Genomic DNA, 18,260 nt, shown 5'->3' on the forward strand with positions numbered 1-18,260 from the left:
TGAGATTAGGAGCACTCCCTTTAAGAGTGTGCTCCTAATCTCAGCTCGTTACCTGTATAAAAGACACCTGGGAGCCAGAAATCTTTCTGATTGAGAGGGGGTCAAATACTTATTTCCCTCATTAAAATGCAAATCAATTTATAAAATTTTTGACATGCATTTTTCTGGATTTTGTTGTTGTTATTCTGTCTCTCACTGTTCAAATAAACCTACCATTAACATTATAGACTGATCATTTCTTTGTCAGTGGGCAAACGTACAAAATCAGCAGGGGATCAAATACTTTTTTCCCTCACTGTATATATCTATTTTTAAATGTGCATATTGTGAATACGTTTGATTGTACTTTACAAGGGTAGAGATGCAGGATCTGTGTGTGTGTTTGACTGTGATGTTATAAATTTGATCAATTTTGTGAAAGATTTGTGGAAAATGTGTTCACATAAAACAAGGGTAGAGATGGTACAAGGGTAGAATTGTTCTGCAAGCATATGCACACCTACAGTACACTAGTAGATGCGTGTCAATGTGAAAATGAATAAAGGCTTCACATGTTTTGTCACGCATATAGTATGTAGCCCTTCACTTGGTTTGAAAAACTCAATGTGGCCCTTGAGCCAAAAGGTTTGTCCAACCCTGGGCTAGGATATTCAACACGCAACAGACCGAAGACTGGACACACACTCTCATCATTAGCGAAGAGAGAGGAGTTTCGTGATAACTGCAAAGAATGTGACACGTTTTTCGGTTAGGGATTTCTCTTAACGTTAAGAATCCCAATTTCGTAACATTTAACCGTTCACACCCCTAATCTAAACCACAAGAAGAGCCCAGGAGAATTTGACAGAAATCTACGAGAGGATAAAGTTCGTTGATCATGTATTCAGGTAACATTATAAACTGTAAGAAGAGGAACTGACCAAAGCTCTAATCGAAGTGCTGCTTTCATATTTTCACAAAGTCTAGGGTATCAACCCAATCCAGTGGAACCAGGCTGATTAGCACGTAGAAGCTGTCAATATTTATTTTACTGCCTTTTGAACGTATCAAGAAAGGCGAAGAGCCCACCCACACCAGGAAGTGGAGGGAGTATGCCTGTATAACTGTGAATCATGCATATGCATATGTAGAGGACTCATCACACACTCACATACACACACTGATTAGTCATCCTCTCGCTATCCACCATTAACCCTCCAAAAACAAATGGAGAGTATTGAGGACTGTGCTTTTCAGCGATGCCCTTTAAACACACTCCCATTCAGCTGCACTCAACCATGAGAAAGAACTAGAACTCCTAGAACTCAGGTAGCTGCTACACTCACATCCAGTACATAACACACTCAAGCAAACTGGAGTAAAGAAGACAATCATGAACGGCAACCCATTCAGAGAAAGCACACACAGATAGAAACACTACCTACGGTACAGCAGCAGATCACACAACAGACAGTTAATGAGGACTATCAATCCCAATCTAACAGACTAATCCCATTACAGTGACCATTTAGCCTCAGAAAGAGTGTATGAGAGAGAGTTGTGAGAGAGAGAGGAGAGAAGAGTGAGATAGTGAAGGAGGACAGAGAGATTGAGGAAGGAGAGAGAGAGAGAGGGAGGATGGAGAGCAGTTTACCTGGGAGAGAGTAGTCTGGTTTCACCCCTCAGAGGAGCTTCAGAGTCACAGAGAAATGCGGGAAGAGAGTGAGCGGATATGAGTGCTTGAGTGGGTGTGTTTCTTAGAGAGGGAGGGGGTTAGGCGAAAAGAGAGCGATGGAGAGAAAGAGTTAACAAGGGTTAGCCCTGTAATGGTAAAGTAGGGGGATGAAAAAACCTAAATAGCTAATAGAGAGTTAGGAGGGACCTACAAAGTTGCCTTTGTAGAATAACCATCATCATTACAATCATTATCAAGATCATCATCATCGTTGTAACATCGAAGCATATTAACGTTTGTGGTCAGACTTTACGAGCAAAATAAATATTGTGCCAGGACTATGAATGAAAACACACACTCATTCAAAACAGGTCTGAATCCTCTTGCTTTGAGACCTTTCATCACAATTACTCCCCTGTGCACCTTTAATAAACAGTGGCACAGTGGCTCAGTCAGCTGTAGATTCCATTACAAAGAGGTTTTAAACAGGTCTTTCCCCCGGGGCGGAGCGCAGGCAGGACACCGAAGGGAGACGGATCCTGGGGGAAAACCTAGCAGCCTGTCATCATCGCCAACCATTATTGACTAATAAGTACGCGGAAGTAGTGATGATGGCATGATGAATTCCCAGAAGATTTCACTCAAGAAACACTGGAATGTTTTCCTGCTAACAAAACGTCAGTCGTATAAGACTGTGCTCTCTCCTTCACATAAAAAAAAATCTACCTTCCGAGTAAATCAATTCCAGAGCCACCTCATCCATTCAAGCCCCCGCACAGTTTGAAAAAAAGACTATTACCGTGTGGAATTGAGAATGAGAGGAGGCCCTGCTGTTACATTGAGGCTTGCCTCACTGGCAGGGCACAGGAAATGTGAGTCACACTCGATAATAAACAGTCGCAGACAGCGAGCAGCGAGCCCAGCCGGCACACATACAGACAAGGGAGGGAGCGCTGTCTGCTAATTATTACCCAGTGGGACCATTACCATTCTCCTTATTGGGCGGCAGGCCTGAGATACAGTGGAAGACACAGCAGGGGTCACTACGGGGGTTTCTACCGTCTCTCAACCTCAGACAAAAACAACTCTTCCTCTCGCTCTATATCCTTTGCTATCCTTTGTTCCCTTGCTAGTTTCCCTTTATCCACCTTCTCTTCACCCATCTCTGTCCCCCTCTCTTACTCTCCCCTTTTTATCCACTTTCTCCTCAACCCTTTCGCTATCCCACTCTCTATTTTTAGTCCCATTCAATGAGTGTGTTGTTGGTGCTAACCCTAACCCCCAGCTCTGTGTAGCAGGCAGGCAGGCTGTGTGGTGCTGTGCTGGCCAGGGGCCGGTCCTGTCCTGGATGAAGGGGCTCTATAGTATTGTACTGTATTGTGTCTGGGTTGAATGTGATCTTTGTGGCCGTCGTACGGCAGCCCCAGCACACACCTCCCATACTGTACTTCCCAGAGAGGGAGTTTCACCCATCCGTCATCCCTTTGTCCTCTGTTCTTCAAACTGGGGGAGGAGTGGGGCTTACAGTGGATGGGCGGTAGGTAGGGACAATACATCCTCTGTGAACATGATTGACAGGGAAGCTGCTACACATTGACATGATGATGAGAAGGGTTGGGGACCAGGCAGGAAACTAGGATACAGCCAGTAGGAAATTCAATAATCCCACAAATGACAAAGGAATCAGTTCCTGGACAAGTTTGGATTACTTCAATTGGTCATCATGGAAATTCTCCATAAGAGCACAATTCAATTCTTGAATGAATGGATTGAAATTGAGATATTGACCGCAAACTCAGGCCCGTACTCTACACAGACTGGGTGTGCCATAACCAATCAGAGTTGCAGTAGGCCTATATGCAAATAGCCATTGCCATACATGGATCCGTGCCAGTCACTTTGAACAGGATTGTGTTTAGGCTATAGTATGAGCTGTCATGAGTAGATGCGCGTGTTTTGAGATCAAAGCGAGAGCTGCATGTAGCCACATGTGCACATTTGTTCATATCCTTTGCTAGTTCAATCAATTTCAATCAATTTTATTTTATATAGCCCTTCTTACATCAGCTAATATCTCGAAGTGCTGTACAGAAACCCAGCCTAAAACCCCAAACAGCTAGTAATGCAGGTGTAGAAGCACGGTGGCTAGGAAAAACACCCTAGAAAGGCCAAAACCTAGGAAGAAACCTAGAGAGGAACCAGGCTATGAGGGGTGGCCAGTCCTCTTCTGGCTGTGCCGGGTGGAGATTATAACAGAACCATGCCAAGATGTTCAAAAATGTTCATAAGTGACAAGCATGGTCAAATAATAATCAGGAATACATCTCAGTTGGCTTTTCATAGCCGATCATTAAGAGTTGAAAACAGCAGGTCTGGGACAGGTAGGGGTTCCATAACCGCAGGCAGAACAGTTGAAACTGGAATAGCAGCAAGGCCAGGCGGACTGGGGACAGCAAGGAGTCACCACGGCCGGTAGTCCCGACGTATGGTCCTAGGGCTCAGGTCTCTCAGTTGGCTTTTCATAGCCGATCATTAAGAGTTGAAAACAGCAGGTCTGGGACAGGTAGGGGTTTCGTAACCGCAGGCAGAACAGTTGAAACTGGAATAGCAGCAAGGCCAGGCGGACTGGGGACAGCAAGGTGTCAGCATGCCCGGTAGTCCTGACGTATGGTCCTAGGGCTCAGGTTCTCAGAGAGAAAGAGAGAACGAGAGAATTAGAGAGAGCATACTTAAATTCACACAGGACACTGGATAAGACAGGAGAAGTACTCCAGGTATAACCAACTAACCCCAGCCCCCCGACACATAAACTACTGCAGCATAAATACTGGAGGCTGAGACAGGAGCGGTCCGGAGACACTGTGGCCCCATCCGAAGAAACCCCGGACAGGGCCAAACAGGAAGGATATAACCCCACCCACTCTGCCAAAGCACAGCCCCCGCACCACCAGAGGGATATCCTCAACCACCAACTTACAATCCTGAGACAAGGCCGAGTATAGCCCACAGAGGTCTCCACCACAGCACAAACCAAGGGGGGGCGCCAACCCAGACAGGAAGATCACGTCAGTAACTCAACCCACTCAAGTGACGCACCCCTCCTAGGGATGGCATGAAAGAGCACCAGCAAGCCAGTGACTCAGCCCCTGTAACAGGGTTAGAGGCAGAGAACCCCAGTGGAGAGAGGGGAACCGGCCTGGCAGAGACAGCAAGGGCTGTTCGTTGCTCCAGAGCCTTTCCGTTCACCTTCACACTCCTGGGCCAGACTACACTCAATCATATGACCTACTGAAGAGATAAGTCTTCAGTAAAGACTTAAAGGTTGAGACCGAGTCTGCGTCTCTCACATGGGTAGGCAAACTGTTCCATAAAAATGGAGATCTATAGGAGAAAGCCCTGCCTCCCGCTGTTTGCTTAGAAATTCTAGGGACAATTAGGAGGCCATGCGTCTTGTGACCGTAGCGTACGTATTGGTATGTACGGCAGGACCAACTCGGAAAGATAGGTAGGAGCAAGCCCATGTAACGCTTTATAGGTTAACAGTAAAACCTTGAAATCAGCCCTTGCCTTAACAGGAAGCCAGTGTAGGGAAGCTAGCACTGGAGTAATATGATCAAATTTCTTGGTTCTAGTCAGGATTCTAGCAGCCGTATTTAGCACTAACTGAAGTTTATTTAGTGCTTTATCCGGGTAGCCGGAAAGTAGAGCATTGCAGTAGTCTAACCTAGAAGTAACAAATGCATGGATTAATTTTTCTGCATCATTTTTGGACAGAAAATTTCTGATTTTTGCAATGTTACGTAGATGGAAAAAAGCTGTCCTTGAAACAGTCTTGATATGTTCGTCAAAAGAGAGATCAGGGTCAAGAGTAACGCCGAGGTCCTTCACAGTTTTATTTGAGACGACTTTACAACCATCAAGATGAATTGTCAGATTTAACAGAAGATCTCTTTGTTTCTTGGGACCTAGAACAAGCATCTCTGTTTTGTCCGAGTTTAAAAGTAGAAAGTTTTCAGCCATCCACTTCCTTATGTCTGAAACACAGGCTTCTAGCGAGGGCAATTTTGGGGCTTCACCATGTTTCATTGAAATGTACAGCTGTGTGTCATCCGCATAGCAGTGAAAGTTAACATTATGTTTTCGAATAACATCCCCAAGAGGTAAAATATATAGTGAAAACAATAGTGGTCCTAAAACGGAACCTTGAGGAACACCGAAATGTACAGTTGATTTGTCGGAGGACAGACCATTCACAGAGACAAACTGATATCTTTCCGACAGGTAAGATCTAAACCAGGCCAGAACTTGTCCGTGTAGACCAATTTGGGTTTCCAGTCTCTCCAAAAGAATGTGGTGATCGATAGTGTCAAAGGCAGCACTAAGGTCTAGTAGCACGAGGACAGATGCAGAGCCTCGGTCTGACGCCATTAAAAGGTCATTTACCACCTTCACAAGTGCAGTCTCAGTGCTATGATGGGGTCTAAAACCAGACTGAAGCATTTCGTATACATTGTTTGTCTTCAGAAAGGCAGTGAGTTGCTGCGCAACAGCTTTTTCTAAAATTTTTGAGAGGAATGGAAGATTCGATATAGGCCGATAGTTTTTTATATTTTCCGGGTCAAGGTTTGGCTTTTTCAAGAGAGGCTTTATCACTGCCACTTTTAGTGAGTTTGGTACACATCCGGTGGATAGAGAGCTGTTTATTATGTTCAACATAGGAGGGCCAAGCACAGGAAGCAGCTCCTTCAGCAGTTTAGTAGGAATAGGATCCAGTATGCAGCTTGAAGGTTTAGAGGCCATGATTATTTTCATCATTGTGTCAAGAGATATAGTACTAAAACACTTAAGTGTCTCTCCCGATCCCAGGCCCTCGCAGAGTGTGCAGATCCAGGACAGCTAAGCCCTGGAGGAATACGCAGATTCAAAGAGGAGTCCGTAATTTGCTTTCTAATGGTCATGATCTTTTCCTCAAAGAAGTTCATGAATTTATTACTGCTGAAGTGAAAGCCATCCTCTCTTGGGGAATGCTGCTTTTTAGTTAGCTTTGCAACAGTATCAAAAAGAAATTTTGGATTGTTCTTATTTTCCTCGATTAAGTTGGAAAAGTAGGATGATCGAGCAGCAGTGAGGGCTCTTCGGTACTGCACGGTACTGTCTTTCCAAGCTAGTCGGAAGACTTCCAGTTTGGTGTGGCGCCATTTCCGTTCCAATTTCCTGGAAGCTTGCTTCAAAGCTCGGGTATTTTCTGTATACCAGGGAGCTAGTTTCTTATGACAAATGTTTTTCGTTTTTAGGGGTGCAACTGCATCTAGGGTATTGCGCAAGGTTAAATTGAGTTCCTCAGTTAAGTGGTTAACTGATTTTTGTCCTCTGACGTCCTTGGGTAGGCAGAAGGAGTCTGGAAGGGCATCAAGGAATTTTTGTGTTGTCTGAGAATTTATAGCACGACTTTTGATGCTCCTTGTTAATGAGTTAATGAGTTATTAGCCCAGTTATAGCTCATTTCTAGTCAACAATGGGGGAGTGGTTGATTCCAACAGGAGCACAAAATGTGTGCATTTCTAGCCATCTTTGAAAAGCGAGTCAGGTAAAGAGCTTTTTTTATCTTGAAGGTGTTGTATTTTGAGACGTCTTGAATAATAATAATTTGTCTGATTCTCTGAAATAATGGTATGGGAATAATCAGGAATTTTATTTTGTAAAGTGGTTTCTTGCATCAAACACAACATTTTCAGTCACCTCCTTGTCTGAAAGACAAGTGGATTAACAGGTTAATGTCTAGCCCTGCATGTTTTTTTCAAAAGTCTCATGGAATGTAGGCCTACATTGGCTGCTACTGTAGGCTGAATGATAGAACAGCTACTTCCATTTTAAAATGTTATGGGATGGATTTTCTCCATTGTTTTTTTATGGTAGGCCACTCTAGTAGGCCTACATTATGATCAAATAGCCACAGCAGCCTACTTGGCCATTTAAAACTATAACTTAAAGTGAGTACAGCCTTAGTGTTCACAGTAAACGCGCACTGGAAGTTGCACAGAATTTTCTCAACGTTCAAGTTTGCGCTGAGGGAACATCGCTCCTGACCAATTGTGCTATCTTTTGTACATAATGTTTCCGCCATCGTTTCCTATAACCGAAAAGAGCTTCTGGACATCAGAGTCGGAGGCAAAAGACATTGATTATCCCGGACCAGGCCCAAATCACCCGACACTCGAAGAAGGAGGAGACGGCGCTATAGAAGCCGGCGAGCAGGATACCTGACGAGATTACGTTGTGGATAAATTGCCTCTACCCTCCGTTCTATTGGCAAACGTGCAATCACTGGAGAATAAACTGGATGAGCTCAGTTCGAGACCATCCTATCAACGTGATCTGAAGAACTGCAATATCCTGTTTCTCGGACTCGTGGTTGAACAAGAACATGTTAAATATAAATTTAGCTGGTTTTTCTATACATCACAGGACAGAACAGAAGCTCAGGGGAGGTGGTGTGAGTGTCTGTTAACAACAGCTGGTGTGCAATCTCTACTAATAGGGAAGTCTCGAGGTTCTGCTCGCCTGAGTTAGAATACCTCATGATAAGCTGTAGACCATACTATACTGAACAAAAATATAAACGTAACATGTAAAGTGTTGGTCCCATGTTTCATGAGCTAAAATAAAAGATCCCCTCCACCTGACAGGTGTGGCATATCAAGAAGCTGATTAAACAGCATGATCATTACACAGGTGCACCTTTTGCTGGGGACAATAAAAGGCCACTCTAAAATGTGCAGTTTTGTCACACAATGCCACAGATGTCTCAAGTTTTGATGGAGCATGCAATTGGCATGCTGAATGCAGGAATGTCTAGCAGAGCTGTTGCCAGAGAATTGAATGTTAATTTCTCTACCATAAGCCACCTCCAACATCGTTTTAGAGCATTTGGCAGTACATCCAACCTGGCTTAACAACCGCAGACCACGTGTAACCATGGCAACCCAGGATCTCCACATCCGGCTTCTTCACCTGCGGGATCGTCTATATACCACCAGAGTATTTCTGTCTGTAATAAAGGCCTTTTTGTGGGGAAAAACTCATTGTGATTGGCTGGGCCTGGCTCCCCAGTGGGTGGGCCTGGCTCCCAAGTGGGTGGGCCTATGTCCTCCCAGGCCCACCCATGGCTGAGCCCCTGCACAGTCATGTGAAATCCATAGATTAGGGCCTGATGAATTCATTTCATTTGACTGATTTCCTTATATGAACTGTAACTCAGTAAAATCGCTGAAATTGTTACATTTTGCATTTATATTTCGGTTCAAATCAAATCAAATCAAATTTTATTGGTCACATGCGCCGAATACAACAGGTGCAGACATTACAGTGAAATGCTTACTTACAGCCCTTAACCAACAGTGCATTTATTTTAAACAAAAAAAGTAAGAATAAAACAACAACAAAAAAAGTGTTGAGAAAAAAAGAGCAGAAGTAAAATAAAGTGACAGTAGGGAGGCTATATATACAGTAAAATAAAGTGCCAGTAGGGAGGCTATATATACAGGGGGGTACCGTTGCAGAGTCAATGTGCGGGGGCACCGGCTAGTTGAGGTAGTTGAGGTAATATGTACATGTGGGTAGAGTTAAAGTGACTATGCATAAATACTTAACAGAGTAGCAGCAGCGTAAAAGGATGGGGTGGGGGGCAGTGCAAATAGTCCGGGTAGCCATGATTAGCTGTTCAGGAGTCTTATGGCTTGGGGGTAGAAGCTGTTGAGAAGTCTTTTGGACCTAGACTTGGCACTCCGGTACCGCTTGCCGTGCGGTAGCAGAGAGAACAGTCTATGATTAGGGTGGCTGGAGTCTTTGACAATTTTGAGGGCCTTCCTCTGACACCGCCTGGTATAGAGGACCTGAATGGCAGGGAGCTTTGCCCCAGTGATGTACTGGGCCGTACGCACTACCCTCTGTAGTGCCTTGCGGTCAGAGGCCAAGCAGTTGCCATACCAGGCGGTGATGCAACCAGTCAGGATGCTCTCGATGGTGCAGCTGTAGAATTTTTTGAGGATCTGAGGACCCATGCCAAATCTTTTTAGTCTCCTGAGGGGGAATAGGCTTTGTCGTGCCCTCTTCACGACTGTCTTGGTGTGTTTGGACCATGATAGTTCGTTGGTGATGTGGACACCAAGGAACTTGAAGCTCTCAACCTCTTCCACTACAGCCCCGTCGATGAGAATGGGGGCGTGCTCAGTCCTCTTTTTTTTCCTGTAGTCCACAATCATCTCCTTTGTCTTGCTCACGTTGAGGGAGAGGTTGTTGTATATATTTACCAAGAGAGTTTTCATCTATATTTTTCGTAGCTGTCTATTTACCAACACAAACTGATGCTGGCACTAAGACCGCACTCAATGAGCTGTATATGGAAATAATGGCGCCGGAGAAGATGGCTGCCGTTTTACAGCCATCTAACCAATTGTACTATTATGTGTGTTTTTTCGTGTTATTTGTAATTTATTCTGTACATAATGTTTCTGCCATCATCTCTTATAACCAAAAAGAGCTTCTGGATATCAGGACAGCGATTACTCACCTCGTATTGAACAAAGATTTTTTCTTCAACGAGTCGGACGCGAAGGATATCCTACAGACACCCGACAAGGCCCAAATCCCCGTCATTCGCAGGAGAAAGAGACAGAGATATCGTGGACGTAGGTCGGGGTGCCTTGTAAGGATCCGACGGCGAGCGAGTAAACTGCCTCTTCCATCAATCCTATTAGCCAATGTTCAATAATTATATGACCTAATATTACGGTTATCCTACCAACGGGACAGTAAAAACTGTAATATCTTATGTTTCACAGAGTTGTGGCTGAACGACGACATGGACAACGTACAGCTGACGGGATATACGCTACATCGGCAGGATAGAACGGCTGACTCCGGTAAGACAAGGGGTGGCGGTCTGTGTATATTTGTAAACAACAGCTGGTGCACAAAATCAAATCAAACGTTTCGAGGTTTTGATCGCCTGAGGTAGAGTATCTTATGATAAGCTGTAGACCACACTATTTACCAAGATAGTTTTCATCTATATTTTTCATAGCTGTCTATTTACCACCACAAACCAATGCTGGCATTAAGATTGCACTCAATGAGCTGTATAAGGCCATAACTAAACAGGAAAACGCTCATCCAGAGGTAGCGCTCCTAGTGGCCGGGGACTTTAATGCAGAGAAACTTAAATCCGTTCTACCTAATTTCTACCAGCATGTTAAATGTGCAGCCAGAGGAAAAAAAACTCTAGACCACCTTTACTCCACACACAGAGACGCATACTAAGCTCTCCCTCGTCCTCCATTTGGCAAATCTGACCATAACTCTATCCTCCTGATTCCTGCTTATAAGCAAAAACAAGCAGGAAGCACCAGTGACCCGGTTAATAAAAAAGTGGTCAGATGACGCAGATGCTAAGCTACAGGACTGTTTTGCTAGCACAGACTGGAACATGTTCTGGGATTCTTCAGATAGCATTGAGGAGTACACCACATCAGTCACTGGCTTCATCAGTCACTAGCTTCAACCCAGGGTTGTGGGTTCGTTTCCCACGGGGGGCCAGTATGAAAATGTATGCACTCACTAACTGTAAGTCGCTCTGGATAAGAGCGTCTGCTAAATGACTAAAATGTAAAAATGTAAAATGTCAGCGCATGCTCTGAGTATGTGTCCTGGTAATCCGTCTGGCACTGTGGCCTTGTAAATGTTAACCTGTTTAAAGGTCTTCTTCACATCGGCTACGGAGAGTGTGATCACACAGTTGTCCGGAACAGCTTGTGCTCTCATGCATGGTTCATTGTTGCTAGCCTTGAAGCGAGCATAGAAGGTATTCAGACTGTGCCCACGCAATCTCTATTGCACTCCACACTGCCCTTTCCCATCTGGACAAAAGGAACACCTACGTGAGAATGCTGTTAATTGACTACAGCTCAGCGTTCAACACCATGGTGCCCTCCAAACTCATCACTAAACTAAGTACCATGAGACTAAACACCTCCCTCTGCAACTGGATCCTGGACTTCCTGACAGGCCACCCCCAGGTGGTTTAACAGGAAGCGGAGGGCCGAGCACACCCCCATCCACATCGATGGGGCTGTAGTGGAGCAAGTCGAGAGCTTCAAGTTCCTCTGTGTCCACATCGCTATGGAATTATCATGGTCCATACACACACCAACACAGTCGTGAACAGGGCACGACGCCTCTTCCCCCTCAGGGGAACCATTGAGAGCATCTTGACTGGCTGCATCACCGCTTGGTATGGCAACTGCTTGGCATCTGACTGCAAGGCGCTAGAGAGTAATGCATACAGCCCAGTACATCACTGGGGCCGAGCTCCCTGCCATCCAGGACGTCTATACCAGGCGGTATGTCAAAGACTCCAGCCACCCAAGTCATAGACTGTTCTCTCTGCTACTGCACGGCAAGTGGTACCGATGCACCAAGTCTTGAACCAACAGGACCCTGAACAGCTTCTACCCCCAAGCCATAAGACTGCTAAATAGTTAGTTAAATAGTTAACCAAATAGCTACCCGGACTATCTGCCTTTACCCTTTTTGAACTAACTCTTTTGACTCATCACATACGCTGCTATTACTGTTTGATCTATCCCGTTGCCTGTTTACAGACAGCAATACAGATGGCATATTTTCAGACTTGCACCCCATAAACTGGAGACACAGCCTGTAAAAAAGGGCCAAAACGGAGCAGACTGTGAAGAATTCCTCCAATCCAGAAGGCAGCGGGGGGAGCCTATTTAAGACATGTGCTGTTACAGTAAGCTGACCATATCTGTGCACAGACTGTGGTGTCATGATAGAAACAGGATCCATTTAGACTGTGCCCACCTAGTTCACATTTACATAGAGGGCCACTGTGTTGGGCTGTCCCATTTTCTGCCTGTTTGTATTTGTGTAGGCTGGGGGTGAAAAACAGATACACTTTACAAGAAGGCCTACCTCAACCGCAGCAGAAAGACTATCCTCAAGGAACTGGCACTTTGATGGATGTCGTTAGCAGTCAAATCCTGTTATGACACAGTGAAAGACGAGGCTAAATGCCTAGGCTGTATCATCACCCTAACCTCACCCGCTGCCTAGAATAGAATAATGTCTCAGTGTGACAATAAACCAAAACCAAACCACCTTGAGGTTACAAATAATTTTCAACCTGTGAGACTAGGATTTGTCCAACTAAAGGTAGGCTAAGTAACAGGAATGGGTTTCAGTCATTTCTCAAAGCACAGGGTCCAATGCATCCAACGAATGTCAGAGCATACAAAAGTAGCTTTTTTGTAACACATAGGCCTACATGGCCAAATACTGCCTTAACTAAGTAGGTAGAAAGCACAAAACACAAAGGTCAACACACATCTATGAATACACAAACACACAGCTCCACTCCAGTGAGAAGGAAAGAGAGGTTCAAGCCGACTAGCTTCTCTGGCAGCTAACGGAGTCCTGCATGTGAGTCTTTTGTTAATCCCGATCGATACTTATTCTCAGCCAGATCTGACATCTGATCCGGTAAAACACTAAGACTGACCACCCTACCTCTCTCTCTCCCTCTCATCCCTCTGCTGCACTCCTCACTCGCTCCTTCTCGCACTACCATTATCACCCTATGGGGACAACACTCTCATTTTCCCTTTTTCTTTTCCTTCTCCATCTCACTGGGGCAGTTCTATGCTGCAGAAGATTCCTACAAGTGACAAACAAGGACAGAATGGCAAACAGAAATAGGGAGAAATAGACTAATAATATTATTTAAAACACCCTAGTGCTGAGCGATTAGTGCTTTTGAGGTCGTTTCAAAAAATAATAATTAAAAAAACATGTTTTTTGATTTCGCTTTCGATTATATATTTTTAAACATTAAATGCACTATGCATTATGTGGGTTGAATGTTGTAACAACACAGAATAAAACAATTAATACAAGTCCCATGATGGTAGTGACTGCACATTACTGTTTATCACTTATTAACCATATTTTCTTCACATTACTTTAATAAAATATTTCAGTTGTTGTGTATATTACATTTGTTTTATTTGATGTGTTTATTTAATTCCAAGTCACCATCTCATCTCTATAGAGCTGATGCCTATGCTGGCTGACAAAATCACTATTTTAGTAGTTCTTCAAAGTAAATCAGGCAGATTTTAATGACTGCTGAAAACCAACTATCAATCACTTCGATCATCATTTTTCAGGTAGATACCTGGTGAAGCAACTGCTCTCTATCCCTCTCAATCTCAAAATGTTCGGTCTCTTCGCTCCCTCTCTGTGTCTGCCCCACACTAACCTAACATAGCAGGCGTAAAAAAGAAACACCACACAGACCGGACAAGTAGGCGTGCAATGGATTATGGTCAATGTAGTAAATTACCATGTTTGCTGCGCTAAACTATGTAGAATATTGGCCTGTTGGAAACTACAACTCCATACTACATTGCACAGTTCGGGCTTGATCTGATTTCTCTCTAGAGAAAATGCACATTGAACTCACAAAAAAAATGACCGAAATGGATTTAAAATAATTTAACCTACTTTGTTCAATTAGTTGTTTAAAAAACAAGGACTAAAACACCCTAAAGCTGGCTTATGACAAATGTGATCAAATGCGGTTGTTTGACTCTTTATAGATCTACACTTGGTGGTGAATGAATACATAGTCCTCCTACTGTAAGAGGGATTCTCTCTGGTGCCTAATTGGTAAGAAAAACAAGGTCTAATAGCAGACACTGTATCCCCTGTAGCTTTAGTTTACCTTAGCTGGCCTAGGCATGAAATAAACTGCCTGAGGAAGAGTAGCTAGGTCATTCCACAAAATGAGTCCCTTTTGCATCCATTTGATATTTTAAGTAGAAATTGTGCACCAATATTGAATTTTAAAAAGCCCTTAAATGAAGTGTCCTTTAATGTAGACCACAAGGAGAACTCAATAGGAGAACTCAATAATTCAGCATTTTCACATGTCCCTCCATCGACCGTGTCACTTCTAGGAAGATTTTAACCCACTTAATCCCAAATGTCTCAAGTTACTTTGTTGCTTTGACAAAGTCATTTCTGAAGATTATGTATTCATTTCATGTGATTAATTTACGTCTGTCCCTCAATTTACGGTCAACCCTGTTACGTGAGCTGAACTCTCGTTTTAATATGGTGAAACTATTCCTTACAAAATATATTTCTTAAACATTGAACATCTTATCATAGAGTAAAATCACGTGAGCTGGTTCTACTCTTTTTGGCAATTTTCTAGTGTTTGTGGTGGAAAACTGAGCGGGTCGAGCGTAACACGTCAACCCTGTTACCCATAGATAGACAGTCATTAAAAATATATATAATTTCATTTTTTTTGTGAAGCTTGCATTGAATTGCCACTCCCAGTTTGTATTTGTATTTATTAGGGATCCCCATTGACTGCTGCCAAATACATGAAAGCACTTACATAAAAAAAAAAGATAAAAACAGTCCATCATATAACATTATTACACCACTACATATCTACAAAACAAAAATGTACAATACAAAATGTATAATACCACCATACAACAATATTACAATGTATGCGTGTGTCTCTTCACAGTCCCTGCTGTTCCATAAGGTGTATTTTTACCTGTTTTTAAAAGGAAATCGGATTCTACTGCTTGCATCAGTTACCTGAGGTGGATTAGAGTTCCATGTTGTCATGGCTCTATGTAGTACTGTGCGCCTCCCATAGTCTGTTCTGGAAGAGACCTCTGCTGGCATGTCTTGTGGGGTATGCATGGGTGTCCGAGCTGTGTGCTAGTAGTTTAAACAGACAGCTCGGTACATTCAGCTTGTCAACACTTCTTACAAAAACAAGTAGGGATGACGTCAGTCTCTCTTCCACTTTGAGCCATGAGAGATTGACATGCATATCATTAACGTTAGCTCTCCGTGTACTTTTAAGGGCCAGCCCCTGCTGCCCTGTTCGGAGCCAAATGCAATTTTCCTAAGTCCCTCTTTGTGGCACCTGACCACACTGCTAAACGGTGGTCTAGGTGCGACAAAACTAGGGCCTGTAGGACCTGCCTTGTTGATAGTGTTGTTAAGAAGGCAGAGTAGCACTTTATTATGGACAGACTTCTCACCATCTTAGCTACTGTTGTATCAATATGTTTTGACCATGACAGTTTACAATCCAGGGTTACTCCAAGCAGTTTAGTCACCTCAACTTTCTCAATGTCTACATTATTCGTTACGAGGTGTAGTTGAGGTTTAGGGTTTAGTGAATGATTTGTCCCAAATACAATGCTTTTAGTTTTGGAAATATTTAGGACTAACTTATTCCTTGCCACCCACTCTGAAACTAACTGCAGCTCTTTGTTAAGTGTTGCAGTCATTTCAGTGTGCTTGTTGAATGTCCTTCCCTATAAGCGTGCTGAAAGTCTGTTGTCAATTTGTTTACTGTAAAATAACACTGTATCTGGTCAAACACAATTTTTTTCCAGAAGTTCACTAAGGGTTGGTAACAGGCTGATTGGTCGGCTATTTGAGCCAGTAAAAGGGGCTTTACTATTCTTGGGTAGCGGAATGACTTTTTCTTCCCTCCAGGCCTGAGGACACACACTTTCTAGTAGGTTTAAATTGAAGATATGGCAAATAGGAGTGGCAATATCGTCCGCTATTAGTAATTTTCCATCTAGATTGTCAGACCCCGGTGGCTTGTCATTGTTGATAGACAACAGTACTTTTTTCACCTCTTCCACACTCACTTTACGGAATTCAAAAGTACAATAAATGCGTCAAGTGCAGCATCTGGTTGCTCCTCATTACACACCACAGACCAGCAAATATTCTTTACATCATCAACATACAAATCACTACAAAACTTCTTGTTCAAGCTTCCATTCCCCCTATTACAAGGGAATTTATGGCTGATTTAAGAAGAAATCGTCAACCCCTTTACTGTCAACCCGGTTACTTTATTTGCCACTTAATAGTCACACATTTTTTTATTTAATCTCTTGATTTGGGAAAACATGCTTTTTTATGACAGAATGTTAAAATTACGTGAAATACAAAGTTATATTTTTTTTTACCAAATTACACTTCTCAAAAGGCACTGAATTGGTGGAACGACCCAGCTGTGAACATGCACTGGCAGACAACCAAAGCAGGCCCACACAGAAAGCAAACAGAAGTAAACCAAACACTCACTGTCGGTCTAAGTCTTTTCAACTGCCACAGTAGCTGTCTGAACCCAACCTAAAACAACCCAGAGACAGAGAACTGACAAACGAGATACACAAAAGGGAAAGATAGAAGACAAAAATAGAAAGAGGAGGTGTCATTTTTAGAAGCCGCCCCCCCCTCCACACACAGGTTTCGCTGCTGTTGCGTGGCCGTCGGGACAGCATGTAAATATTTTTACACTTTCACCCCATCTCTCACACTCCTCTACTTACACTCTCTCAGTCTAGAGAAAACTCTCACACTCAGTCTATAGACCCACAGATCTAAGAGTCATTCTAAGGTCACCATAATCTGATGTGAATGAGAAATTGAAAAGAGAGAGGGAGTCCTATGAAAAATGGAATGACTCACCGTACAACTCAACAACTGAGCAAAGACTTTGCATCACTTTCAACTAAAATCCCAAACCTGACAAGACATCAGGAAATGAGTGGTTGAAGCAACACCATGAAAGGCAAGGAAAGACCCATTAAAATTCCCTCCACACAGCTTCCCTTGTATAGCAGAATCCCAGGCCTGCCATCACTATTGGTGCATTGAGTGTAACCGGGCGGATCTTTGTAACCGCTGTGACTATGTTAAACTATGCTAATGAAGTCTAACCCATTGGGCACTCCCCTGCACAAACACAGGCTCCAAGGGAGAGTCAACAAGTGGGAGCTCCGTTTAAGTGTGTTCAAACAAGGGCAACAGGTTGCTTGATGTCAGGGGTCTTCCGGTGGTAAACAGACCTCCCAGCCTGCCACGGCATGCAGCCTGCTGAGGAGAGAGTTTACCCACACCACCGCCCAGCCAATCTAAGTAATAACTCTCTGCCCACAGCGACAAACACGTCCATTCAGAGTTGGTTTACAGTTGACAAAAGCCACCCCTGTGTTCCCGCTCTGCCCAGGCCAGTACACTACATTGCCATAATGCAGAAATAATGTTGTACTGTACGGAGAGAAATGATCCTATGTCCTTAACAGTACCATCTAGTGGTCAGAACCTGGTAATACCAGGATGTATTATTGGACATAACCACTAACAACTCTGACATGGATAAAATAACTATCCCCAAATTCCATGAGAATACATTACATAGGATAAAGAAACAATACACCGAGCCGCAGCTCCATACTACTTGTCAGACATAGAGAACTGATACTGCATACGTATTGGGTTGGGATTGGCGTGCAATGTGGGGGGTCCATGGGTGGCTTTTGCCCATTTCTTTGGATTCCACATTTCCATCCACAAAAGTCATACCGTATAAAAAGAAATCATGACAGCTGTGATGGAAACTGGAAGTTTCGGTACAATTTTATAAATGCCGACAGATAATTGTTTTGTTCGACATGGTGGGATGTTT

General features: G+C 43.5%; 1 protein-coding gene across 2 annotated transcripts in view; it reads right to left on the bottom strand.

Annotated features, from left to right (window-relative positions):
* LOC121585921 (transcription factor HIVEP3) overlaps positions 1–18,260 on the bottom strand; it is a 110,301-nt gene that overhangs the window by 39,071 nt on the left and 52,970 nt on the right. Inside the window, exon 1 of one of the 2 annotated variants that reach the window (XM_041902252.2) lies at positions 1,634–1,694. The exons of the other annotated variant lie outside the window; for it this stretch is intronic. The gene's annotated coding sequence lies outside the window, so the exon portion shown is untranslated. Of the gene's footprint in view, positions 1–1,633; positions 1,695–18,260 lie in introns of those variants that run through there. 2 annotated transcript variants of the gene reach the window in all.

The sequence above is a fragment of the Coregonus clupeaformis genome, chromosome 17 (genome assembly GCF_020615455.1).
Source record: "Coregonus clupeaformis isolate EN_2021a chromosome 17, ASM2061545v1, whole genome shotgun sequence".
Taxonomy (NCBI): Eukaryota; Metazoa; Chordata; class Actinopteri; order Salmoniformes; family Salmonidae; genus Coregonus; species Coregonus clupeaformis.